Source organism: Eptatretus burgeri, chromosome 2 (genome assembly GCF_056783735.1).
Source record: "Eptatretus burgeri isolate ZD-2024b chromosome 2, Ebu_testis_v1, whole genome shotgun sequence".
NCBI classification, from domain to species: domain Eukaryota; kingdom Metazoa; phylum Chordata; class Myxini; order Myxiniformes; family Myxinidae; genus Eptatretus; species Eptatretus burgeri.
This window is the reverse complement of record NC_140962.1, coordinates 142,463,158-142,490,413: the sequence shown is the minus strand read 5'-3', so window position 1 is coordinate 142,490,413 and position 27,256 is coordinate 142,463,158. Positions and strand designations below refer to the sequence as shown.

General features: G+C 45.5%; 1 long non-coding RNA gene and 1 pseudogene across 2 annotated transcripts in view; one reads left to right on the top strand and one right to left on the bottom strand.

Moving 5' to 3' along the window:
• Nucleotides 1–9,713, bottom strand: part of LOC147033380 (uncharacterized) — a 44,996-nt gene extending 35,283 nt beyond the window's left edge. The window contains exon 1 of the long non-coding RNA XR_015051244.1: nucleotides 9,647–9,713. This is a non-coding gene — a long non-coding RNA (uncharacterized LOC147033380). The remainder of the gene's footprint in view (nucleotides 1–9,646) is intronic.
• On the top strand, nucleotides 355–26,155 carry LOC147033379 (uncharacterized; annotated as a pseudogene). Its single transcript, XR_015051207.1, has 5 exons — nucleotides 355–574; nucleotides 6,369–6,391; nucleotides 9,599–9,726; nucleotides 20,794–20,853; nucleotides 25,826–26,155. The product of XR_015051207.1 is annotated as an uncharacterized LOC147033379 (transcript).
• The last annotated feature ends 1,101 nt before the right edge of the window (nucleotides 26,156–27,256 follow it).

Sequence of the window (27,256 nt, the reverse complement as noted above, 5' to 3'; positions counted from 1 at the left end):
ATGTAATCTTGGTTTCGTGCAAATCATTGTGGATGTATACCATCTCAGTGGGTTGTACTCCATAGTACTATGTTAATAAAATTATCTGATGTAATGTACTTTCTGTTGTGGACAGTGAATTAATTGTGGCTTTCATTTGAGTAACAGGATTTACATCGAGTCGGTTAAAAGGTTAAATACCTGGACTTGACAAGCTTTGCAGATGAGAGTGCCAATTCTACTTCATTTTCCTTCAAAACCCACTTCTGGTACAAATGATCTGATCCTATCCAGCCATGTTAATTTCCCATTTTCTCTGAAAGTTTCTTTCGATTTTTGAATAATTCAATCAATGATTCCTCCCAGAACTCAGGCAGAGATGCTGAGGACATGTTGGAGGAGAGGTGAAGGGAAGTGTGCCAATTTGTGAATGAATCTGTGGATCTGATGAAGAGACATCAACAAAAGGAAAATGGAGGTTTCTCTGCTTGGGAAGCAGAGAGAGAAACTGGAGCAGCAGATGGAGTCTCCACGTCAAACACACTCAACGATGCAAACAGCACTCCAGGAGCTGGAGGCCAATTCTTTTCTGCAGGTCTGGTTTTTCCGTTATCATAAATGTATTGCAGAAGTTGTAATGTTTAAAATATATAGTTCAGGGAGAATCTGTCATTCCTTAAGTAAAAGTTCATGAATGCATTCCCATGTGTGTTTACATTCTGCATGAAGTGAGACTTTTTAATCACACTGATGGGTAGGGATGGCAGTGAATTCATGTCATGAGCTCCAAACTGTGGTGTATTGGCATAGGTGCACGAGGCACAATGCGGGGAGCGTTGTGGGGGCGTGGAGGTGTGGTTTTTGGTAGTCACATGTCCGCTAGGTTTATAGGTGTTTGCGCCGCTTGAGGCGTGTGTGTAGTCTATAGTAGTGTGCATTCGGATGGGCAATAAACAGAGTTCGACAACCCTCACGACTCTCCGCGCCTCACTGCCCTCCGGACATTACATTGGCGACGAGTCTGTTTTGGATCGACGTGTGCAGAGTGCCTGGTTTTCCCTCGGTATTGACTTGGAGTCTTTTCCCGGAGCGCCGGGAAAATCAGCGCAGCTTGCGCGGTTCGAGTTCGACCACTGGCGAGGAGCCCAGGGAAGCGCATCGCGAGTTTCGCGCGCCCGCGGCCGCATGCACAGTCTTCGGTGCGGGTCGAGTCCTGCGGCCAGACGTCTCGCCGTCGCCTGCGAATTCGCGTTGAGTGAACGGCAGGATGGCTCGAGGATGGTGGAAGGTCAGGGCACGGCGCACGGACGGGTGCCCGTCTTCGTCGGAGACGACTTCGAATTGTTTTCAGAGCAGTTGGGGTGCTATTTCCACGCGAATGATGTAGACGACGAGAGCAAGCGCAAATCGATCTTGCTCGCCTCGCTATCAACGGAACATTATCGGCTACGAAGTCATTTGGTAGCACCGGATAAGCCCAGTGACGATGGGCTGTCATTTCAGGACGTGATAGAGAAGATGAAAGCCCACATGGCGCCGGAGAAGTCATTGCAGCTGGCTCGATACCAGTTCAATCACCTCGCGAAGGGTGCGGAGGAGCACGTCGCAGATTTCGTGGCGCGGGTGAAGCATTCGGCCGTGGCTTGCAAGTTCACGGCAGAGGAGCGTCCAGCTCGACTCAGAGATCGCTTTATTTCTGGGCTGCAAGATGCGAAGATGGTGTCGGCGATTCTGCGAATGCGAAGTGTCGACGTTACATTCGACTCGGCGGTCGAGACTGCTTCAGCTGTTGAGCAGACACTCACAGATGTCCGCGCCATCGCCGGCCATAACGTGACGGGTGATTCCAGCTGGGGCATGTCGGGTGACCCCGGGGTCCACGCGATGACCCAGGTGCCTCAGGTCATGCGCACGCCTTTCAGTGCGGGCCGTGGCCACACGCCGCAGCGCGGGCGGCGAGATGAACACACAGGGGTGCTGGGGATGTGGAGGACAGCATCTGCGGCGGGTGTGCCCATATAAGAACACCATGTGTTTGCATTGTCACAAGGTGGGACATCTGAAGCGTGTGTGTCGAATGGCGGGGGTCGCCGTTAAGGTCTTGGATAGCGAAGTGCGGGACGACCCCAGCGACCTGGAGAGCGGCCTGCAGCCAGGGCATTGCGATCCCGGCGGCCCGGAGCAGGAAATGCAACCAATGTTGAGCCTGTTTTCAATTGGTCCACAGGTGACAAGACCAATAACAATGGAGGTCGAGGTGAATGGGGCACTGATCGTGTTTCAAGTTGATACCGGGGCTGCAGTGTCAGTCATGGGCGAACGGTCCGCTCGTGACCTCTGCGGTGTTCACCTGGTCAAGACGACCTTTTCGCTGTACACGTACACCGGTGAAGCGATTGCACCACTTGCTGTGACAGATGTCTCGGTGGTCTACCAAGGTCAAAGCGCCCTACTCTCATTGTTTGTGGTAGAAGGGAGGGGCCCGCCCTTTTGGGCCGGGACTGGCTGGCTAGCCTCAGGCTAGACTGGATGGCGTCAGCCGGTGACCTTGGACGGCCCGTGCCGGGCCGGTTGGGGTTTCGACGTGAGGAGGAGGAGGAGTTTCCTGTTTTGAAGTTCGTACCTCTGAGTGCACCTGCGCCTCATTCGGGGCACGTACCTCTGTTTGGGCCCGGGCCTCCCTCGAGACCCGAGGGTGAGGTTCCGGCGGCAGGAGACGCTACGATGCAACATGGGTTGCCGTTCATTGTTTCCTGCAACGACGATATACGGTTCTGGAGCAACGGGGGCCATGCCAGCTGCGACGGTCTCTCGCGCGTCCGCTGCGCTCATGATACAGTGCACACCCGGGTCGTGCAGGCGATTTCAGCAGGGGATTGGAGCGAGCCGGTCGCATTCCAGAAGTTCGCGGAATGCGAACATCGACCGTGGCCTCTGCGACGTTTAGATGGAGACAGGCACGCAAGTCGTCTCAACGTCGTGGCAACCAAGAAGCGTACGCGCAATGTGGTTCATGAATTGCTAATTGTTGTGCGTTTGATTCTCGCAGCGCGAGTGATTCAGCTTGACGTTGTTAAAGCAAATGCCGACGGGCCGCGTGTGAGCATAATATGTTTGGTTGGGATCAATCGATATGATGACCGATATGATCAATATGATGTGAAGAACTTTCGGACGATCGCTGCAAATAAAGAGGTCTTTCTGATCTCCAGCTGCGAGGACGGTCCGCAGTTCGCTACCCTCTCATGTGTTGGATTTATACTGGAGAAACGCGCTGTACGTGAAGATAAGTTTGCATCTGCGCAGACGATGTTCTTGCTGTTTTATAACATGGCTGTGGGTGCAGTGTGCGCTGATCATCTGTGTGGACGTGCATGGTTTTCTCGATTGGGTTTGATGCGCGGTTTTGGTGTGGGACGGCTGGTAATAGAGCCGACTGATTGCCTGGTTCGAGTCGATGGGGGGGGGCGGCGGTTCGCTATTCAGCGTCACCCCTCCCGTTACTTTCGCGCGGGGGCCGGGCCGTTATCTTCCCAAGGCCGCCCCACCCGCTGCTCTGCGGCGGCGCCCTTATGTCAGACAGACGTAGCGTGTTTACCTGTTTCTGTCCGTGGGGAGACGTGCCAGCTTATCACCACGCATGTCACCACGACTTCGCCGGTTGGCGTGTAAGCATGAGCCGCCTGGGGCGCTTCGGCTGCGTAGTGATGCCGTGCTCCCCAACTTGCTTCTTTATATCTTTAACACGGCCAGGGTTTTTGTGGTCTGCAGCCATCATTGGGTTCGTCGTGCAACTCAGTACTCGAGCACCTGTCCACTGCATTTTGGGATTCAACTCGAAAGGATGAATGATGTGCCAGGTTAACACAGCGACATTGAGGTTGCAGGTTGTGCAGATGAAGCACGTTTTGTTTTGTGCCGTCTCATCTGAGTTTGCTTCACGGCCACATGATTAATGCCATTTTTGGCTCTGGTTGCTTTCTGTGTTGTGGTGCCTCTGATTTTTGATTAATGTCGTTTTGTTCCGCTTTGTTTTTTTATGCCGTAGTTTACTTTGCCGATTTTGATTATCATTATAATGGTCATTTTATACTCGTGTTTTTAGGAGGGAGGAATGTGGTGTATTGGCATACGTGCGTGAGGCACAATGCGGGGAGCATTGTGGGGTGTGGAGGTGTGGTTTGTGGTAGTCACGTGTCTGCAAGGCTTATAGGTGTTTGCGCCGCTTGAGGCGTGTGTGTAGTCTCCAGTAGTGTGCATTCGGACGGGCAATAAACAGAGTTCGACAACCCTCACGACTCTCCGCGACTCACTGCCCTCCGGACATTACACAAACCAGTGATACAGTGCTACCAGCAGGACACTGGGTTTCCAATCGTTCTGCTCAAAGATATTATATCCAAGGGATGCTCACAGGACCCTCCAACTACCATGACAGCATGGCTTTCATCAAGTGCAGGATCATTGTAAATATGTTGGTTCATCCAGAGCCATGTTTATCAAGGTGGTGAAAGTGACTTGAGGTTGACAAAATGACATGTGTGAAACCACATGGAGAATGTTAATATTGTTGAGGAAATGACTCCTTGGGGTTAACATTGCTTAGTATAGTTAGCTCTTTAGTGGGACTGGCAGGATGGCTGAAGAGGTATGCATGCTTTCCTCGAATCGAAGCTGTCTAGCATGGGCTTGAATCTTAACCTGGCCATAAAACCGTAATCCTGGTTCACAGGCAGGGATGTGTTCATCAATGCATGTGCCATCCCTCGGATGGACATTAAATGGGTGTCCTGTCTGCCAGGGTTTGTGGGTGGTCGTTAAAGATCCCATTGTATCCTTCATGAAGAGTCGGTGAGCTATCGTTGCACCACAGCCAAATTCCAAATTCCTGGCCGAACCATCAGAGGGCATTGCATCAGCAGCACAGCCGTGCCTTCAGCCAATAATGCTGCCCCACAGCCTTGTGCTGCATACGAACAAATAAGCTCCTTAGTAAATGTGATATAGTAAGCATAAAGTAATTAATTTTGATATTAGATATGCTTCATCATATGTAACCTTGGTGTTTGTGTCTAAAAATCACAATTCTTTTGAACCCATTTTAATGTTCTGCCCTTTATAAATCTGTCTTTGTTGCTTTTTAAGTACTTGACTGGCCGTCGGTGTCAGTTTTGATGGGAGGAACGGCACCGGTGTCATTATCCGCCATCCGAGTCACCAGAACATCAAGGTGAGGGGTCGCAAGGTGGTCGCTCCACACCCACATTGGGCCAACGGCCAATGGTGATTGAGAGGGGAGGGGCACAGCACGTCATGTGTGACATGTGACGCAGAGATAAGGCGGGTGCGTTGAGAAGAAGGGAGGAGTCGCCCAGAATCGGCTTGATGGAAAGCTGCGTTTCTTCATCGCTCTGGTCCTGCCGGAGCCATGCCCCAACCCACTTAAAAGCCATGCCTTCTCCTCTCCTTTCCTCTCCTCACGGATTCAGCCATGCGGAATGAGTCAGCCATTTGTCCCTGCCAAGCAGCTGGAACTGTGACAATCTCCTGCAGGATCCTGCCGGATTTAACTGTATTTTATTTTGTCTTGTGAATTCCCTCTGTCTGCTTCATCATGTTGTGATTGGGCTCGATAAGGCATAAATAATTAAGGTTCCCATTTGTTCATTGGTCCATGGGCATGAGTAATGGTAGGGGTAAGGTTTTTTTATTGACATCATTAATTGTTATTGTTTCCTTGCATATTCAATTCTCATGATCATTCTTGCCAATATTAAATATACCTGGTCTTGGGGTAAATTTGGGTCATCATTATAATTCTTTGCAATTAAAGGAAGCGAGTTGAGGGTTAACTGGCTGCGCCAATTAACGCCGTCTGTCCAGACTTTGCCATATGTCTCTGACTTTGCTTAGCCGTAATTAGAGATGAGGCATGTGGTACCAATGAGTGTAACATCGAGCTGATTCGACGGTCCCACTGGTAGGGAATCAGGGTGAAACGACCTGTATTCCAACCCGGGATAGCGGACCCCGCTGGCCATTATGGTCGCGTTGAAGCGACCCACCAGATTCGTACCGGTCATCTGGAATGGACCATGCATCCACAACAATACGAATGATGTTTAACCAACGATTCCCACAACTTTTATTTTTCCTTGAATGATTCAATGATATTCAAATGAATACCGTCAGGTTATAGATTTATCTCATCAGGTGTTTTCACCAAATGGAAATGCAGAAAACTTGCAAAATGGAAATAACTTTACCCTTTTCTTATTACATTGAAAACTCTTCCTTTATATTTAATAAATGAAAAGAAACATTAATTAATTAATTCATTCATTCATTCAAATACCTTGAATCTCATCCTTTGTCTTCTTCTTTTTCAGGGCTGTAATGACCTGCTCAAAAGGTTGGACCGCACTGATGTGTTCAACACATTATCAGACACATCCTCATGTTTTTTTTTTTACCCCAATCATGATTTAAACATTCAAAGATATTTAAAATCTTCACCTTGTAGAATTATTTTTCACTTAACAGAAAACATATTCACCAAAATGGCAAACTTGTACTCCCCATGATGTTTTTTTTTTGTCCCACTTTATGTGAGTGTACCTGAGATCGTTACTGGACTTTGAAGGAAAGTAGGGTTATTCTTGTCTTACTGTTTTAACCAACTCTCTCTTTATGTATTTATTTAAGATACATATTCTCCTGAAAAGAGATTCTGCTTCTGGCTTCTTACAAGGCAGACAAGGCCCGATTTGGTTCTGCAAAGCTAAAAGCTTTGGGTGGTGTCATGAAAGGAGAACATGATCCGACCTGGGAACTAATTTCTCTGTGTCGTTGATGGGTGGGGTTTTGTGTCCAGGATTGTGCCATGTTGTTGATTGTGCTTCTGGTGATGTGGGTATCTATGTGGTTTTTTTTTACAGTTGTCGATCATTGGGGAGATGTTTTGGAGGATGTCGTTGTAGTTTATTTGACGTGTAGTCTTGATGTGTCTAGTGGTCTGTGGGTGGTTGGACATGTCATGGCATGTGTGATTAGGATTGGCACTTGCAGCTGCAAGAAACTGCACACCTCTCGGCTACAAGTGCTCTTTGATTTTTTTAAAACATTTTTGCCTCTGTGTGAAGGTGCTCGATGGGTGCTTTTAATGTGCACCTGTGATAATGCTAAGGGCTTTGTTTTGTATGGTCTGTAGGGTGTTGAGATGTGTGTTTGATAGGCTGGCAGCCCAGAATGAGCTGGCATAGTCAATGACTGATCTGAAGTACTGTTTGTATATATTAATAATGTTGTTTCTTTGTGGAAACTACCCATATACGACTACTACTACCATTGGACAGGGTCTCTCACAAATAGGGTAGCATCATCTGCATAGAGTAGATCAGTGATGATTTCTCTACCGACATAGATTCCAAGCTGATGTGCACAGCTTGACGTTATCAAGGCTATAGCACAGCAGAAGAGGGAGGGAGCAAGGCGCAGCCCTGACAAACTCCAGGAGACATTGGGAAATGTTGTGATAAGTCAGTGTCCACTCTGATGCAGACTGTTGTGTCTTCGTGGAGGTTCCAGATCAGGTTAAAAAGTGATAACGGAACTGCATTGCCTCAACACCTTCCAGATGGAAGTCCTGTCAACCGAGCCAAATGCGGCATTGATTTCGATAATACGCCACATTTAATGAGCACTGAAATTCCCGATGAAGTTCTGCAAGAATGCGGAGGGCTAACACGGCAACCATCATAGGGCTGTTTTGGTGTAAAAGCAGATTGCTGGGGGCGTCTATGTTGTAGCAGGAGGGCGTGAATTTGGCTCAGAAAAACATGAGCAAATATCTTCCCAGGAACTGAGAGCAAGGTGGTTGGGCGATCACTACTGCAGCCAGAGCGGGGACCTTTGCCTTTGTAGACGAGGATTATTCTGCCATTTTTCCACTCTGCCCGAACATGCCCAGAGTTTCAGACATTGATGAAAAGGCAGTGCAATACCTCACAAATTGGAGTCTCAGCACATTTCAGCAGTTCTGCGGTGATGTTGTCACACCAAGCTGCTTGACCATTTTTGAGTTTTCTCACTGCAAAATGGACCTCAGACAGGGGTGGAAGATCCATGCACACAGTGACGTAATCGCCAGCTATGGGTGCCTCTTCCTCCAAGTCTGGGAAGTGTGTAACATAGGGGAAGTTAAGAGCATGCTCAAAATGTTCTTTCCAGCAGTTGAGGATTTCCTCATTGGTGTGGCAGGGTGTTCCGCTTGCCTTCATGATTGGAATCCTACTTTTGTTATTATTTGAATTTCGACCCGTATGCATTTGCTGCATTGACCAGAAGGCAGGTCTGAGGTCATTTTATGGATGCCTTCCTCAGTTTCCTTGGCCAGGTGCCCATAGCAAGAGTCAAGGTCTTTCCTAGCTTTCACCCAATAGACACCTCTAAAGTGCCTTACTTCTGGGATGTTTCCTTGAAGTCACGCTTGCCTCTTCATATCAATAATGGCCAGGGTACCAGTCATTTCATGCACTGTGGCTTCCGAATATCCTAAATGGTCTAATGGTAATACGTTCCATGTAGCGATACGTCTAGTATGCTGAAGATCAGGAATTGGTGGAGCCAAGGATGCACTGAATCTCAGCCTCCCACCTCCCCAAAAAAGGGATTTTAATGGTAGGCATCACACTCAGAAATCCTTTAAAATTCCAAGTACTGTTGGACCCTGACATTTGTGGTTCCGCTGTTCATGGTTCATAAAATGTGACCTGCTTCGACATTCTCAGCCCTGTGCTTTGTGTATTCGAACTTTTTTTCACGTTTTCGTGTTTTTCTCGCAGACATACTCGTGGTTTTTGCTGGCTTATTCACAATTTTTTGTGAGCATATTCGCGATTTTTTTTCACGAGATGTTTGATTTTCCCTTATGAATCATGAACCGCCGGGAACCTATCCCCTTTTTCCCCATTGAAACAATGCCCTGGCATTTGCGGATTCGACATTCGCGGCATTTTTCAGGAAGGTATCCCCGCGAATGTCGGGGTCCGACAGTACAAAAGAAAATTGTTCCTCAAACAGCTCAAACCTTCACCCCTCAATCCTCACCCCACCACTACCCTACTGTGAAGCATGGTGGTGGTAGCATCATGCTATTGGGATGCTTTTCAGTGGCAGGGACTGGGAGACTTGTAAGGATAGAGGGAACAATGAATATTTATTGACGCAAGATATTTCAGCTTTTCATTTTGAACTAATTTGTAAAATTTTCTGAAAACATGTTTTCACTTTGTCGTTATGGGATATTTTGTGTAGATTGCTAACAAGAAAATTTAAACTTAATCCATTTTAAATTCAGGCTTAAACACAACAAAATGTGATGTGACAAAAGTCAAGGGGTGTGAATACTTTCTGAAGTTACTGTCTACTTGAGAATCCAAACTTCTGAATATAATAAATACAGATCGCTACTTAATTATACTCTATCTATTTTCCATTTTTAATTCTTTACAATTCCGTTACAGAGTATTTGTTTTGATATGTAAAAAAAATGTATTCTTTGAACAATATTCTCTCCTCTGAAATTTTCCCTAACTGATGTTTTCCTTTATATTTCAAGGCTCGAGTCCATGTCAGATTTTAAAAGTGTGAAGACGACACCACTCACAGTTTTGGATTTCTCGAAGGAGGAGAAGAACTTTGACATGCTCATCAAGCTCAACGAGGACTTCCTGGAGAAGATGAAGAGTGAGTGAAACAAACTGGATGTTTTATCAAAAAAATAATAAGGGAAGACAAAATGTGACACAAATGTGGAAGGGAAGCAGGAAAAGAAAATTCTAGAAAAGGAGTAAATGGCAATGTTTTTTATATTCCAAATCAGGGCAAAATGCCAACATGCTTTCAGTGGGGGCAACAGGTGGATGCAACAAGCAAGGTAATCAATGAACACGAGAAGACAAAAGACAGAAGACAGAAGGGGATGAAATATCCTAACCATAAATTATGAGGCTTGGGAGAGGAAGGGCGAACAACGGTCGACATATTTGCAGGTAGTCATCGAGGATGACATGATATGGTGGTGTAACGCCTTATTGAAGCACTTGGAAGGGAATGTGGGGTTGGATCATCTCCGGAAAGCAGTTTCACAAACTGGAATAAAGTGTGGAGGTGTGCAGAAAGCAGAGATTTTGGGAGTTTTGCGTGGAAGGGGTTACTGCAAGAACGGCTTCATCCTCGATGAACTAGGGACGGTTACACATCTGCGAGAGCAGAAGGATCAAGACTGGAGGAGAAGTGGGAAATAAACAGAGAATGTGAGAGTAGCTGAACTTGTGATTTTATCTCATCATGCGAGATGTCATCGTTTTAGTTTCCACCTATTTCAGGAGAAACAGATGTGAAGTGGAGGTGCAAGCCCATGGGATAGATCATTTTTCCATTATGCCATTGGCAAAGGCCTTGTAGGGTTGAGTCGTTTTAATTTTTCAGGAATGACTTGGAGTGATGGAGGATATGCCTACACTGTGTGCAGCTTGATTTGGAGGCCATATTTGATTTGCTTTTGCTGTTTCACCCACCGGGCATCCCATTTTGATTTTGTCTTTTCCCATGGGCTTGTATTTGGCCATGGATTCACGAAATGAAACGAATCGGGATTGGAAAAATGAGTGATAAGGTGAATGTGGAGTTAAATATGTTTGACACGAATATCAATTTCCAGAAGATAACATCCATAATTCCTTAAACTACACATATTAATAATACAGAACATCAAATTACATGCATAATTCCTTATACCCACTGCAAGTCTTCTCAACCAACTCCCCACCCGAAGTTCTCAAGCACCCCCACCCCCTCCCGCTGCAAGCTCAAAATCCTCTCCAAACAACCGCCCACCCAACTCTTCCCCTTTCTTTCCATTCTTTAAAGCAAGAGGGTATTCTTATATCATTACATATTATTTCTTCATTATAAGCTAACACCCATGGGAAAACACGAGTATATGCTTGAATGACATTTGGACATGTGGAGTTAGATGCTATGTGTAGTTTTACAAAATGGGTACTGACAGTTCTGCAGATGTAGAAATGATGTCATGCGTATATATATTTTTTTACTTCCAATAACATGCGAAATACAGTTTATTTATGAATCCTCTATTTGCACACTATTCAGCCACGAAAACTTGAACAAAAACTTAATTTTTTTAATTTTCATTAAAGACTTTAAATGTTAATCATGACTATTTTCTTTCCTCTGCATGGGTTGTAATCAAAATGCACCTTCATTCCATGGTAGACGATGATGCACTGTTCAGTTTTTAAATGTACATAAACTCATAAGTTCTCGAGTGTATACAATTTTTCTTTGAATGGTATATAAGCAATAGACCACTGCCTCAATCTTTGCAGAAAATAACATGCATTACCTCATTTCCTCTGCATCGATTGTAATAAAAACATACCTTTCTTTCATGATAGAAGACATGCTGCTCAGTCTTCAAATGTACACCAGAGGCCTGAAGCCTGAGGGTTATAGCGAATAGGAAACAACAACAACAACAACAACAACAACAACAACAACACAATACCCAGGAAATTTGGAATCCATGTCGTTGGCTATGACCCTTTTGCTTCCGGTTTTTTTCATGGGAATGATGCATGCCGGGAGATAAAGGCATCGTCGGAGACATGAAAGACCCAAATATCAAACATGGTGTATATTTCCTCCACTGATTTTAATAAAGATATCTCCCGCATCATCAAAAAATAATTTTTAATCATGATTTACATTATTTGATCACTGATCCCGAATCCAGGCCAAAGTAACCGGAAATTGTGTATACAGTTGTGAACAAGTTATAGGTAAGTCAGAAGCGAATGTAAGAAGAATTCTATGTTCGCTTCTAGTATTTATTTTTTTACATGAGATCCTGTTCTAGGCGGTGTAGTTGTTGTGAAGGTAATGTTGAGGTAATATATTTTTTTTATTATTATTTATTTAGACTAGTGCATGCCCGTAGATGCGTGGCCGTACGTGCAAACCCTCTCCCCCCACCCCCCCCCCCCGGCAAAAACTCAAACCACGTGCCAGAAACAACAACCACACAAGCCGTTCCTTCGCTTTCACGTGCCCGTACATGCGTGGCTGTACGTGCAAAAAAAAAATTATATATATATATATATATACTTTAAAACTGCTTGCCAAAAACAACCACACAGGCCGTTCCTTCGCTCTCGCGTGGCCGTACGTGCGTGGCCGTACGTGCGTGTCCGTACGTGCATGGCTGTACGTGCGTGGCCATACATACAAAAAAAAACTTTCAAACCGCGTGCCAGAAACAACAACCACACAGGCCGTTCCTTCGCTCTCGCGTGCCCATATGTGTGTGGCCGTACATGCAAAAAAAAAAACTTAAACAACTACACAAGCCATTCCTTCGCTCTCCTAAATGACGACTGGATTGGGGCATTGTGTTTATCTATAAATGCGGATAAGAAATCGAGAAATTATTAGAATACAATAAGTCATCATTATCCAAAAGTAGTGCGAAGCCAGTACGGAATGTTCACATCATTCCACGAAATATCGCTTGCATTGAAGTAACAACTGCTGTGATACTTACACACAGAGTTAATTAAAATCAAGTTTACCTCCCTGTCTTTGCTTGCCATGACATTCGCTGCCATTTACCATTGGCACTCCTACCCCACGGTAACTAAGGCACCGATCGATCCCCATCGTAACCAGCACGGCACGTGATGTCATCGTCGGCCGGCCGTGCACCGGCCTACGCGGCCACGCCCACGCAGCAACGTGTCCTGTGATTGGTAACTAAATGGCGCATCGGCCACGCCTACGCAGCACGTGTCCTGTCATTGGTTGGTAAATAAATGGCCATAACATGGGAATCACTTGAAATTCAATCATAATATCAAATCTTGAAAATGCACATACTCAGGTCCCCAGCAATATACCTGGCAAGTTTCAATTAGATCGGACCAGTGGTTGTCGAGAAACAGCGGTCACAGACACACAGAAACACAGGCCACACACACACACACACACACACACACACACACACACACACACACACACACACACACACACACACACACACACACACACACACACACACACACACACACACACACACACACACACACACACACATACATACACACACACACACACACACACACACACACACTGCTGGAATTATAGATAGATGAAATGAGGTCAATGAGATGACAAATGAAGGGGTTGAATGCAGACTGCAGAGCAATGAGTAAGGAAACCCGTCGATGTGAATCGTTTTTACCACTAAATTGAGATGTATTTCGTTGGCAAGTATGTTGAGTGGAGCTGAATTCCTTAACACTTCCAAAGGCCATAGCGTTTTGACAATTGGAAACAAAAAAAAGTTGTGCACTTTTTTTGATAAATTATTTTTGGAACAATTTTTCTTCAATAAATAATTAATAATAAAAATCGTCTCCATGTACATTGTACACACCTTTATCTCGTTAGCACTTCTTCATAAACAACATCGCTGAGGAAACGGCGCTTCTTCTTTGTTTCCTCGTACAGTGGAAGAATACGGAGGCTTTTAATGGCCAATTATTCAATTAGCGCCAACGTATTTTGCCTTTTCGCAAGGAAAAACGAGAAAAGAGAAGAGAAGAGAAGAGAAGAGAAGAGAAGAGAAGAGAAGAGAAGAGAAGAGAAGAGAAGAACCCGTAATGGCGAACGCGGCTGAGTTTCTCTTCCCCCATCGACCACAACGACGCAGCAACGCTTCCTGTCATTGGTTGGTAAATAAATGGCCATAACTTGGGAACCACTTGTTAGATTAATATCAAACATTGAAAAGGCACATCCTCAGGTCCCCAGCAATATACCTGGCAAGTTTCAGTTAGATCGGATCAGCGGTTGTCGAGAAACAGCGGTCACAGACACACACACACACACACACACACACACACACAGACACACAGACACACAGAGACACACACAGAGACACACACAGAGACACACACACACATACACACACAGACAGACACACACACAGACACACACACACACAGACACACACACACAGACACACACACACAGACACACACACAGACAGACACACACACAGACAGACACACACACAGACAGACACACACACACACACACACACACACACACACACACACACACACACACACACACACACACACAGTAATTGCTGGAATTATAGATCGATGAGATCCTGTTCTTGGCAGTGTAGTTGTCGTTGGGAAGGTAATGCTGAGGTATAATGTTGAGGTAATATTAATTTTTTTAGATGAGATCCTATTCTCGGCGGTGTAGTTGTCGTTGTGAAGGTAATGTTGAGGATTTTTTTTTTTAGATGAGATCCTGTTCTAGGCGGTGTAGTTGTCGTTGTGAAGGTAATGTTGAGGATTTTTTGTTTTCAGATGAGATCCTGTTCTAAGCGGTGTAGTTGTTGTTGTGAAGGTAATGTTTAGGAAATTTTATTTTTTTTCAGATGCGATCCTGTTCTAAGCGGTGTAATTGTCGTTGTGAAGGTAATGTTGAGGTAATATTAATTTTTTTAGATGAGATCCTATTTTCGGCGGTGTAGTTGTCGTTGTGAAGGTAATGTTGAGGATTTTTTTTTTTCAGATGAGATCCTGTTCTGAGCGGTGTAGTTGTTGTTGTGAAGGTAATGTTGAGGAAATTTTATTTTTTTTCAGATGAGATCCTGTTCTGAGCGGTGTAGTTGTTGTTGTGAAGGTAATGTTGAGGAAATTTTATTTTTTTTCAGATGAGATCCTGTTCTAAGCGGTGTAATTGTCGTTGTGAAGGTAATGTTGAGGTAATTTTTTTTCGATGAGATCCTGTTCTCGGCGGTGTCGTCGTTGGGAAGGTAATGCTGAGGTATAATGTTGAGGTAATATTAATTTTTTTTAGATGAGATCCTATTCTCGGCGGTGTAGTTGTCGTTGTGAAGGTAATGTTGAGGATTTTTTTTTTTCAGATGAGATCCTGTTCTAAGCGGTGTAGTTGTTGTTGTGAAGGTAATGTTGAGGAAATTTTTTTTTTTTTTCAGATGCGATCCTGTTCTAAGCGGTGTAATTGTCGTTGTGAAGGTAATGTTGAGGTATAATGTTGAGGTAATGTTAATTTTTTTTAGATGAGATCCTATTCTCGGCGGTGCAGTTGTCTTTGTGAAGGTAATGTTGAGGATTTTTTTTTTCAGATGAGATCCTGTTCTTGGCCGTGTAGTTTGTAATGTTCTATTATTTAATTGTTAAGGCCTACGACCTACTTATAATCTTGTCTTTCTTTGACACTTTGGACATTGTTTGGTTCTTTTGCAAGTACAAGGTGACCGGGCTGATAAGCTGTACATTCTGTTCTTTGCTATCAAAAAAGCCCTCTCTACTCTCAAATGGTACATATATGAAGGAGTGGGGGATCACAGGAAACGGGAGGATAGATTGGAAATAAATTCTACGAAAAGAAAGAACTACTTGTGGAGATTTGATTGAACTGGATTTGTGGTTTAATTAACACGATACATAATAAAACCGAGTCGGTTGGACGTTGAACCCTCGAGGAGGACGAGATCCCTCAACAACCTAAAAAATCCTACGACTATCGTCTCACGAGGCTTGCCAGGAGCTACGAGGAAGGAGTTCAAGTTCGATCACGACGAGATTTGGAGAGAAAAATCCACGTCAATAGTATTACCCAATGACACCTTTATGACTAAAAAATTAACAACTAAACTAGAGAGTAAATACTCTAGCAGTTTTAAGTCTACCTAATTTTATAATAAAGATATCTCCCGCATCATCAAAAAATAATTTTAAATCGTGATTTACATGATTTGATCGCTGATCCCGAATCCAGGCTGAAGTAACCGGAAATTGCAGCATCGAATGTAAGAGGAATTCTACGTTCGCTTCTAGGCTTTGCATATTCCATATTAAGTAGCAACCAAAATGGCGGGCATATGATTTGATTTTTTGAGGTTGCAGTTGTGGGTGGAGTTAGGCCAGCAAAGCTCCACCTTGGACGGACAGAGATTCAGATCAACAGACAGACAGACTGAAAGAGTGGTGGACTGTGTAATGTCCGGAGGGCAGTGAGGCACGTAGAGTCGTGAGGGTTGCAGGAACTCTGTTTATTGCGTGTCCGGATGTACACTACTCCGAGCCTCCAGCGGACGCGAACAGCTATATGCCCTGCAGACACGTGACTACCAACACCACTCCTCCACGCCCCCACAACGCTCCCCGCCAATACACCACACTCCTCCCTCCTAAAAGTATGATTATAAAATGACAATTATAATGAGAAGCATAATTGGCAAAGAATACTACGACATAAAAACTAAAGAGGAACAAAACGACATCAACCATGTAAAATCTCCCAAGTACCACGTCGCTCGATCCAACCCTGGGGTGATGGTCGGGCTGTAAATCACCCAGACGAGACGGCACAAAAGAAAACGTGCTTCATCTGCACAACCTGTCACAATAATGCCGTCGTTATAATCTGGCCCATAATTCAGCCCCCTATCCCCATCACAACATATATCGTGTTGATGTGAGTGAGCTGAATCCCAAATGCAGTGGACCGGTGCTCGAGTACTGAGCTGCATGACGAAGCCAATGATGTCTGCAGACCACAATAACCATGGCCGTGTTAAAGATATAAAGAGGAAAGTTTGGGAGCACAGTATAACAATGCAGCAGAAGCGCCCCCAGGCGGCCCATGCTTACACGCCTTCCGGCGAGGTCGAGGTGACACGCTGAGATGAACCTACCGCGCTCCCGGCCGACAAGCTTGCTCGTCCCCCATGGACAGAAACAGGTAAACACGCTGAGTCCGCCAGACATGAGGGCGCCGTCGCTGGCGTGGTGCAGCAGGGAGGGCGGCCTTGGGAAGATAACGGCCCGGCCCCCGCGAGAGTAACGGGAGGGGTGACGCTGAACTGCGAGCCTGCCCCGGCTCCCCACCATCGACTCGACCCAGGCAATTAGCCAGCTCTATTAACAGCCATCCTACACCAAAACCGCGCATCAGCCCCGGGCGTAACACCGCCCCTGCCACCGACCCCTTTGGCCGCAGCAACTTCAGCCGAGACCTCAACGCACGTCCATACAGACGAACAGCATTGACTGGATACATATCAGTGTCAAACACCAGCACAAACATCGTCTGCGCCGATGCAAACTTCTCTGCACGTACAGCGCGTTCCCACAGTATAAATCCCACACATGAGAGGGCAGCGAACCGCGGACTGTCCTCAAAGCCGAGATCAGAAAGACCTCTTTATTCACGATTGTCCGCAAGTTCTTCACATCATATTGATCATTATATAGATTGATCCCAATCAAACACATTATGCTCACACGCGGACTGTCGGCATTTGCTTTAATAATGCCATGCTGAATCACTCGTGCTGCGAGAATCAAATACACAACAATTAGCAATTTATGAACCACATCGTGCGCACGCCTCTTGGTTGTCACGACGTAGAGGCGACTTGCGTGCCGGTCCCCATCTGAACGTCGACGAGGACACCGTCGATGGCCGCGTTCCGCGAACTTCTTGAATGCGACCGGCTCGCTCCAATCCCCCGCTGAAATCGCCTGCACGACACGGGTGTGCACTGTATCATGAGCGCAGCGCAAGCTCGAGAGTCCGTCGCAGCTGGCATGACCCCCGTTGCTCCAGAACCGTATATCGTAGTTGCAGGAAGCAATGAACGGAAACCCATGTTGCATCGTCGCAGCTCCTGCTGCCGGAACCTCGCCCTCTTGTCTAGAGGGAGGCCCGGGCCCAAACGGAGGTACGGACCCCGAAGGAGACACAGGTGCACCTGGAGGTACGAACTCTGAAACAGGAACCTCCTCCTCCTCCTCCCGACGCTCTAATCGACTCGGCACGGGACGTCCAAGGCCACTGGCTGGCACCATCCAGTCTAGTTGAATGCGGGCCAACCCGCTCCGACCCAAAAGGGCGAGCCCCTCCCCTCGCACCACGAACCGCGAGAGCGCGACCCGCTGACCTTGATGGGTGACCAAGACGTGTGCCCTGCCAACTGCTGGTAGCGCTTCACCCGATACGTGTGCAATGCGAGGGTTGACCTGAAAAGATGTAGACCGGGGAGTGTACGAGCGGTGGACTCTCTTATGATCGACACCACCGCTCCGGTCTCAACTCGAACCACGATCGGTGCCCCGATCACCTCGACCCCCACTGTCACTGGTCTTGTCACCTTCGGACCAATTGAAAACAGGCTCAACATCGGCCGCATCTCCTGCTCCGGGCCGCCGAGATCGCTATGCCCAGGCTGCAGGACTCGACCCGGGGCGTAAAAGTGTACGCCATGCACAAAACACCGTACCGGCAGTAGGTCTCGACCCGGGACGTTGGGGTCGCTTCGTACACCGCCATCCATGACCGTTATGATGGCCAAATACACTCAGCACACACACCGTAGATGTCCCTGAGTGTTCAGACCGCGTTGCAACGTTCGGTCACGACCCGCACTGAAGACTGTGCGTGCGGCCGTGGGCGCTTGGTACACCGCGCGGACCTCCGGATCACCTGCCGCACTCTGGCCATCGAGGCTCCGGACATCTCTCAGAGTCTGTGCGACGGCCGACGCCGCGTCTGAGTTGAATGTAATGTCCTCGTCCTTTAGCCGTGGCATTGCAGAAACCATTCCCGAGGCTTGCAAATCAGAAATAAAATGATCTCCGAGCCGTCCTGCCATTCACTCGACGTGAATTTGCAGGCGCCGGCGAGATGCCTCACCCGTGCGGCGAAACTCGCGATGTGCTCCCCTGGGCTCCTCGCCAGGTGGTCGAACTCGAACCGCGCGAACTGCGCTGATTTTCCCGGCGCTCCGTGCGCCCTGCAATCCAATTGCTCCGGCCAAAGACTCAAAGTCAACACCGAGGAAAACCAGGCACCCTGCACGCGCCGATCCGAAACAGCCTCGTCGCCAATGTAATGTCCGGAGGGCAGTGAGGCACGTAGAGTCGTGAGGGTTGCCGTAACTCTGTTTATTGCATGTCCAGATGTACACTACTCCGAGCCTCTAGCGGACGCAAACAGCTATATGCCCTGCAGACACGTGACTACCAACACCACTCCTCCACGCCCCCACAATGCTCCCCGCCAATACACCACAGACTGGGCGTTCTCTGTCATAAAACTCATTCCTGGGCACACCTGAACTCCTATCCACCGATCCGTAGCTTGATCCGTAGCTTGGCCTTCATCCATAACTTGATGGAGTACTTCTTTTCTCTTTGGGCTCTCCCTGTCTCACACCTTTCTCAGCTTGACTCATTGGAAACCAAGGCCTTCAAGATCATTGGAATATCTCACGCTGAAGCTGAGTCTATGGGCCTATCACTTTCCCATTGTAGACAGGTCGTTGGGCTCTGTCTTTCATCGCCTTTTTTCTGGTCGTACACATTCTGTGCTTTGTCCCCCACCAACCCCCTTCTGGTGAAACTACATCAATTCAGGAACTCGACTCACTTCCACTCATCCGTTACTCTTTTTTTCTCATCTGTGAAACCAACTTCTACATTTCCTTCAATCTCATTCTTCCTTCCAGGTTTTCAAGACGGCTGTTCACCACCATCCCAGATCATCTGCAATCCAAAACCATGATCTATTCTACCCCACATTAACCCCTGTCCCCGTCCCTGTCCCCCACCCAACCCGAAGCCCTCCTCCTTCAAGGTTTCCAGTTTTCCCTCCTGGGAGTTTCCTTCTGTATCCATCTTGTCCACCCATGCATCCTTTCCTGCCCACCATTCCTCTACACACCCCATTGCTTCTTCAAGTCTCCCCTTCAACTCTGCTGTTGGTGTTTCCCCACCCCCTCTCTCTACTGTTCCTTTTGTCTTGTTTTGTCCCTGATGCATTCATTGTACTGACTCTTCCACAAAGCTTGACTATGTATCCAAAAAAAAATCTTCATGCATCTTGCGTGCAGGCTTCGTCGTTAGCTCCACATTCATCTGGCTCCCTGCCGTTTGCATCACACCCTTTTATAGGTGCAGCCACCACTCGCATCCATGACGCACTTAACCCTCCCCACTCGGCCGCCTTTGGTCTGTACTCAATCTCTAGGTAGAGTGAATCCTCCCCGACCTTTCAACCTGCTCTTGCGGCGATCTTTACCATGGTGGCAGCTTTCCCACTTGAACTTGTCGCCTGATGGCCTGTCAGAACACTCGAAAGAACATAAAAGACAGATTACGAAGGGAAGAACATGAACAAAGGGTTTCAGGGGGTGGCGGTTTTGAACACACACATGGGGGGAAGGAAGACACCATCTTTTTATAAATAAAACGACACATATCTTATATCACTTAAATTACATCATGCTTATGCTATTACATGCAATATGGCAGCCAATATCGGAAATAACTATTGCTATACGATGCAAAGTTTCCTCCTCAAAGGCATTCCCTCAACAATATTTTGTTCAATTCAATTGTGTTTTTTCCTTGATTAAAAGTTAACAAGAACTTGAATTCTACCTCTGCTTCCAGTAAAGAAAGGTTCAGGGTTATCTTATGGAGAAAACAAATTCAAGATCACTCGATAGTAGAGGTTCGTGTAAGCACAATGCAGTGAAATTTGCTTAACGAATCGATGAAAATTAAATTTTGTTTTAATACAAAATTAAGGTTCCATTTTTCTTCCCTCGTGTTTGTTGTATTTATAAAAAATAATCTTTATAAACAATTTTTTTTTCATTTTCACTCATTTCCACAGAAATGCCAGTGGAGCATCCGGAGGTGGCCAAGCTGGATCGGAACAACTTGAGAATTCTTTGTCAGTGAAAGGAAATGGGGAAGGGGTTCTTCCCCTCTTTTAAATTTAATTTTAAATTCCCTCTTTTCGCTTTTCATTCTTTGCTTTTTCTTCTACTTTATTTCCCTATTTATATTTTATTTCACTCTATTCCACTTCGTAATTATACAACTTGATCTGCCCTCTTGTCAAGTGTCCCAAACCCCAAACGTTTAATTGAATGATGTCCAACCAGCAGGTGGTATTGTCCAAACTCGTGTTTATTTCACTGGTAAAGCAAAAATGATAAAAACAGCACAGATGAGCAACTCGTTCATGGAAATGTCAAATGATCAAAGTCGCGATGTGATAGTGTCACGGAAGGATTACGGGGTGTTGTTGATCGGGCTCACAAATGGCTAGCCTCAGACGCCCACCAACTCTGATCACTCCACGATCATCAAGGGAAGGATCGAGATGATGTTGTGTTCTGTTTCGCTAAAGTGCTCGTTTTCGCATCGGAGCCGCCTGCTTCTTACCGGCATTGGTAAGTGCCAAACTTTTTGCTCGAAGAAACTAATTTCTGCAGCAAAACACAGTTCTTTGGCTTTGGAGCAGCTTCATTGATCTCTGATTCTGCTATCTGTAGTTCTTGAACAAGGAGCAGATTGCTTGTCAGAACAGTCGGTTCAGCTTGATCCTGGTCTATCCTGTGGCAGTTTGAACACACTTGTAGAGAGAGAGAGAGAGAGGACCGTTTTTTTACAGCCATTTTTCCCTGCTGTGCAGGGGTTTGGCTTTTTCTTGAGGCAATGTTTTATGGCCGGATGCCCTTCCTGATGCCAACCCTGGTCGCCTCTTACGACACACAGGGATATGGTACACCTATTCTAACCGGGGCATACACCGGGACCAGTACACTGGCACTCATTTCGCCGACCTCGGAAGGATGACAGGCTGAGTCAACCCCCTGGTGTTAATTCAGCAGCCAACGGGGCTTGAACTCAGGACACTGGGATCCCAAGCCGCCACCCTAACCATTAAGCCAACACCAGGCTTTTGAACACACTTGTAGAATAGCTTTAAATCGGAGGCAACCTGCTATTGCTCCCATGGGTCTTTGCCAATTGGAAAAAAATATTCCAGATGTTCAAATATATCATCACAGCTGGAAAAAAAATCATGAACATGTGATGCAGAGACATAAGCTCGTTTTACCTCTGGGTCTTTATTATCTATCAAGTTGTAGCTTCGTGTCATCAAACGGACTTGAAACTTTGGAGTTCCACAAGAAATCAGGTCCAGTAAGCCACTTCAATGACCCTTTGTCTGCAGGATTTAGATTGGTCGGTATGTATTTTCATTGTACAGAATTTGTGTGATCCCGTACCTTTGAATTCTATTTGCCACAAATACGTGAAATTGCTTTGCTCTGTTGGCAATTGTTGTGGAATTTCTGTCTTTAACCGACTCGATGTAAATCCTGTTACTCAATTTGTACTCTAAACAATTAATTCACTGTCCACAACGGAAAGTACATTACATCAGATAATTTTATTAACATAGTACTATGGAGTCCAAGCCACTGAGATGGTATACATCCACAATGATTTGCACTAAGCTAAGATGACATTTCCTGGCATTTATATGTTCTTAGCAGGGAGTGGAGGGGGCTGATAAGCATTAGGCAAAAGAACTCCGATTGCAATACGTGTCTACTAGGTGAAAAGCGAATGACATAATCATGGCAAAAGTTGCAGCGTTATCAACCAGGTCACCTTGTTCCATAGCAAGACATTCCTTTTTATCAACATTTAGGTCAAAAGACTTGGCTAAAAGGAAGCATAACTGACAGCCAATTCGACTTGCAGCATAAAAATTAAATTTATAAAGCACCAGCAACAATTATAATTGAGAGTACATTAATATAATTATTTTCTTCCACACAATGTATCTCACTATAACCTTACTCTCAGTCCAGTAGATTTCGGTCACATTCTCAATATAAAGTTCCTTGGTCAAAAGTGTGCTTTGACTGATACCAATGCCGCTGTCAATTCCAATCTTGGAACTGATCATGTTTTAATGGTGCTACTCGAGCTTTTCCCATGACAAGAGAGAAATGGACTTGTCGATGCTTGTCCACCAGTCGTAGGTATGAGTACTGTCCACAGGCACTCGTGCTGGCATTGGAGAAATTATGGAATTTGACTTTTCTTAATTCCCCAAAGGTGGTCGGTTTGAAGCACCTTTTGATCTGCATTGAGTCTAAAAGGAAGAGGTTGTTTCTCCATCATTCACATCATCGTCGAAGAGATTGTGTAAGTGGGCTGTCCCAGTCCATCTGATCTTTGCATAGTTCTTGTAATATATGTTTACCTACTAGGACAACAGGAGCTGCAAATCCTATTAAAAGGGTCTTCGGGATCTTAGGAATCTTAAAGTTTGGGGGATGTAAGAGTCTCTGAGGTCTTTAGGGGTCTTGAAGGTCTTGAAGGGTCTTCAAAGGTCTAAGGGGTCTTAACAGTCTAAAAGGTCGAAAGGTTTTAGAAAGTACATTCCAATAGTATGTAATTAATAGACGTACGTGTAGTTAGGGTGTAACTGACGCTCAAACAGTACGTAATTAATAGGCATATAGTCACAGCTTCACGGTCGGAAGGGGTCTTAAGGGTTTTAGAGGGTCTTAGAGGTCTCAAGGGTCTTTGAGGTCTTAAAGGGTCATCAGGGTCTTATTGCTCTTTGGGGTCCAAAGTTTTAAGGATTTTAGGGGTCTTTGGGAGTCTGAAAGGGTCTTTGGGGTCTTGAAGGGTTTTAGGGGTTATAGGGATATTTAGGGTCTTAAGGGTTTTGGGATCTAAACTATATTTGGGGTCTTCAAGGGTCTTATGAGTCTTTGGGGCTTAAAGGGTCTTTAGAGTCTTAAACGGTTTTAGGGGTATTTAAAGGCTGAGGTGCTGGATGCAAATACCCTTCAGACAATCCCCGGGTTGGACTTGGTCTGTGTGCCAAATGTGGTGGTTGCCGGCCCAGCAGTCTTTGCAAAAAATTCGAACAGACAGGCAGACAGGCAGACATACAGAAGACAAATTTTATTGATGAGATGGAGATACGCTTTACCATCTCTGCTCCTGATAACCACCTTGAATTATTTCCTTATTTTTGTACACTTTACAACCTCCACGACCTACGTACCTTGCATTTTTTTGACTCTTACCATCTCTACTACCAAAAAACAGCTTTGAATTGTACACTGCCCCTCCCTATTGTACACTGCCCATTCCCTATTGTACACTGCCCCTCCCTATTCTACACTGCCCACTCACTATTCCATCTCCACGCGCTGCACGACGTCATCTTGTTATCATTGTTTGTTTTGTTGTTATGACGAAAATTTGAAATTTTCATCATTTGTCAGTCTATGTTTGTTGGGGCGCCGAAATAGGTGACCCTTATTGTCAGTAATTCTGTCTGTTTGTTTGAATGTTTGTTTGGATGGTTGTTCGTTTGTCATCAGCATAATTGGTAGTAAACGTGGGCGGATTTTGACCAAACTCGGGTGGTAGGTACATCTTATTACCTAGTGGTTTGGAAATTGTGATGGTTGCTAGGGACGCTTTGGTTCCCAAGCAACAAACGAAAACCCTTCAAAATCAGTACCTTTCACGCGAAATCAATTCCGAAAGCCATTATCCCACGTATGGTTATGAAATTTGGCACGAATGATCTACAGGTGATGCTCTATCAAATATGTTCCGGTTTTTCTGATATATGGAATACTTTACCCGCAGCGCCCCCTACAATTAGGGTATGCGCGAAAATTGAAGGCCCCCTAGTGACCAGGTGAGTGCATCGATATGAATGAAACTTTGCAGGTTCATGGTACTCAATGAGTACTACAACTTTGCCTCAGGACATATTGACCGATTTCGCTTAGGTCAGGGGTCAAAGGTCAATTAGTGCAAAAATCGATAATATGCGAGAGCTGGAGGTGCCTTCGCGCCAAATGCTACTCCTCCTAAGGTTATGGTCGGATGGTCATGAAAATTCACAATAATCGTCTGGAATACATTGTGCACAAACGATCGAGCCGGATTTTTGATTTAGATCTTTGTTCACCCACAGCACCCCCTCGAACTTTGGGGATTTCCGATTTCAAACCGCATTTTCGGTACTTTTCATTCAAATGGATACCGAGTAGTTATCAGTGGATGGAACTGGATGAGATTTGATATGCATAATCTTAAGGTGATTCCCTATCCGCTATATGACATCCATTTTGCTCTATATCTTATAGTTTCCATGCTCGGCGACCCATCGCCGCCTTCCGGCTTCTTTGTTTGTTTGTTTTTCCGGGCGATATCTCGGCCATCCTTTTTAGCTAGGAAGCTGAAATTTGGGCACAATAGTGAACAAGTGCTTTGGCAAAAACTTAAAAAAAATTTTATTAATCAAGTAATTGATTAATTACTTCATTATTATCGATTTATTAATGACTTATTTATTTTATTTCTCAACTGGGCAATATCTCAGGCACCTTTTGAGCTAAGAAGCTGATATTTGGATATGATAATGTCCAAGTGATTTGGTTGTAAAGGGTTATTTTGATTTATTGGTTAATTGTTTAATTTTTCTATTATTTACTTGATTAATTTTCAAAAAGTTACAGCTTCGGATGAAACAGTAGTGGTTTCGGTATGCTCTTAGCCAATTGATTAATGGAGTTTATTATTTATTTTAATGATGCAATTAATCAATTATTGTACACCACTCCCTCCCAATTCTCTCTCCATGTGCTGCTTAGCAGCATTGCCGGGTGCCGGAGGTTATGTTATTTATATATTTGGCAAGGCGGCAGTAAATTTTGAATGTCGCTCTACTTGTTGGAGTTTTTTTAACTTAAAGTTTTTTAAATTGATAAATGTAATTCCCAAAGTTTATCAAAGGAGATAAGTGTGTTTGTGTTTCTCTCCAATTCTCGAACAAAGTCCGCAACCCTGTCTCGTGTCCGCAGATGGACAGACCCCAAGTCTGGACCCAAACTCTGCGCATCCAAAGATCAAGATCTCCCAGGACCTTAGGATGGCGACTCGAACCAGGACCAAACAACCGTACCCAGAACATCCTGATCGGTTTGACTTTTATGTACAAGTTCTTTCTTCTGAGAGTTTCTCCTCAGGCCGTCACTACTGGGAGGTCAATGTGAATTTGAGTCGTTGGTGGGGAATCGGAATCTGTTTAAACTCCATGGGTAGGAAAGGTGAAGCAAAAGACTCTGGGTTGGGAGGGAATCCAGAGTCTTGGTGTTTACAGAAATATACTAAGCAATACTCAGCATGGCACAACTACCAAGGGACCCTCCTGTCCTTGCCAGGGGATCCTGAGCGGGTTGGGTTCTTGTTGGATTGCGAGGAGGGAGAGTTGACATGTTTCGGAGACTCGCGGGTCCTGCACGTGTTCAGGGGGAACTTCATGGACCCCGTTAAACCTGATATTGGGGTTTATAATGATGATGATGATGATGATGATGATGATGATGATGATGATGGTTCTGTTGGTGACTCCCTTCTTTTCTGCTCGTTTTGATGATCTTGTTCATTCTGTGCTGTTTGTGATGAACGTTTATTTCATAAGATGCATCAAGTGAAGGTTATTTTGGATTCAAATCAATAAAATCAAACTTATGCATTACGATGTGATTATTTTTTGTGTACATAGTCGAGTTCGTGAAAGAGCTAGAATTAGTACATTGAAGGGATCAGGTACAACAGGCCAAAAAAAGCAGTAGAGAGAGGGGGAAATACCAACAGCAGAGATGAAGGCCACGATCGAGGCAGATTTGGATGAACAACAGGTGTGTGGAGGAATGGGGGGGGGCAGGAGAGGATGCATGGGGTAGACAAGATAAATACAGAAGGGAACCAACTCTCAGGAGAGAAAACTGGAAATTTGGAAGGAGGACAGATTGCGAAGGGGTGGGGTGTTAACAAGGGTAGAAACGATCATGGCTTTGGATTGGGGATGGTCTGAGATGGTGGTGAACATCTGTTTTGAAGACTTGGATGGAAGAATGAGATTGAAGAGAATGTGGAAGTTGGTTCCACAGGTGGGAAAAAAAGAGGTATGAATGAGTGGAGGTGAGCAGTGATCCTGGATTTAGGTAGTTTCACCAGAAGGGGGTTGATGGTGGACTGTTTGATCCATTCAGAAACGTTGGGGTGAAAGCACAGAAGGGTGCAAGAGCAGAGGATGTTAGACCAGAAAGGAGGCGGTAGAAGACAGAGAGAGCACCAACCTGTCTGTGATGGCGAAGTGATAGACTCATGGACTCAGCTTCAACGTGGAAGATTCCAATATTCTTGAAGTCCTTGGTTTCCACGGCATCAAGCTGAGCAAGATGTGAGGCAGGAGTACCACCCCAGAGGGAAGAGCAGTACTCCATCAA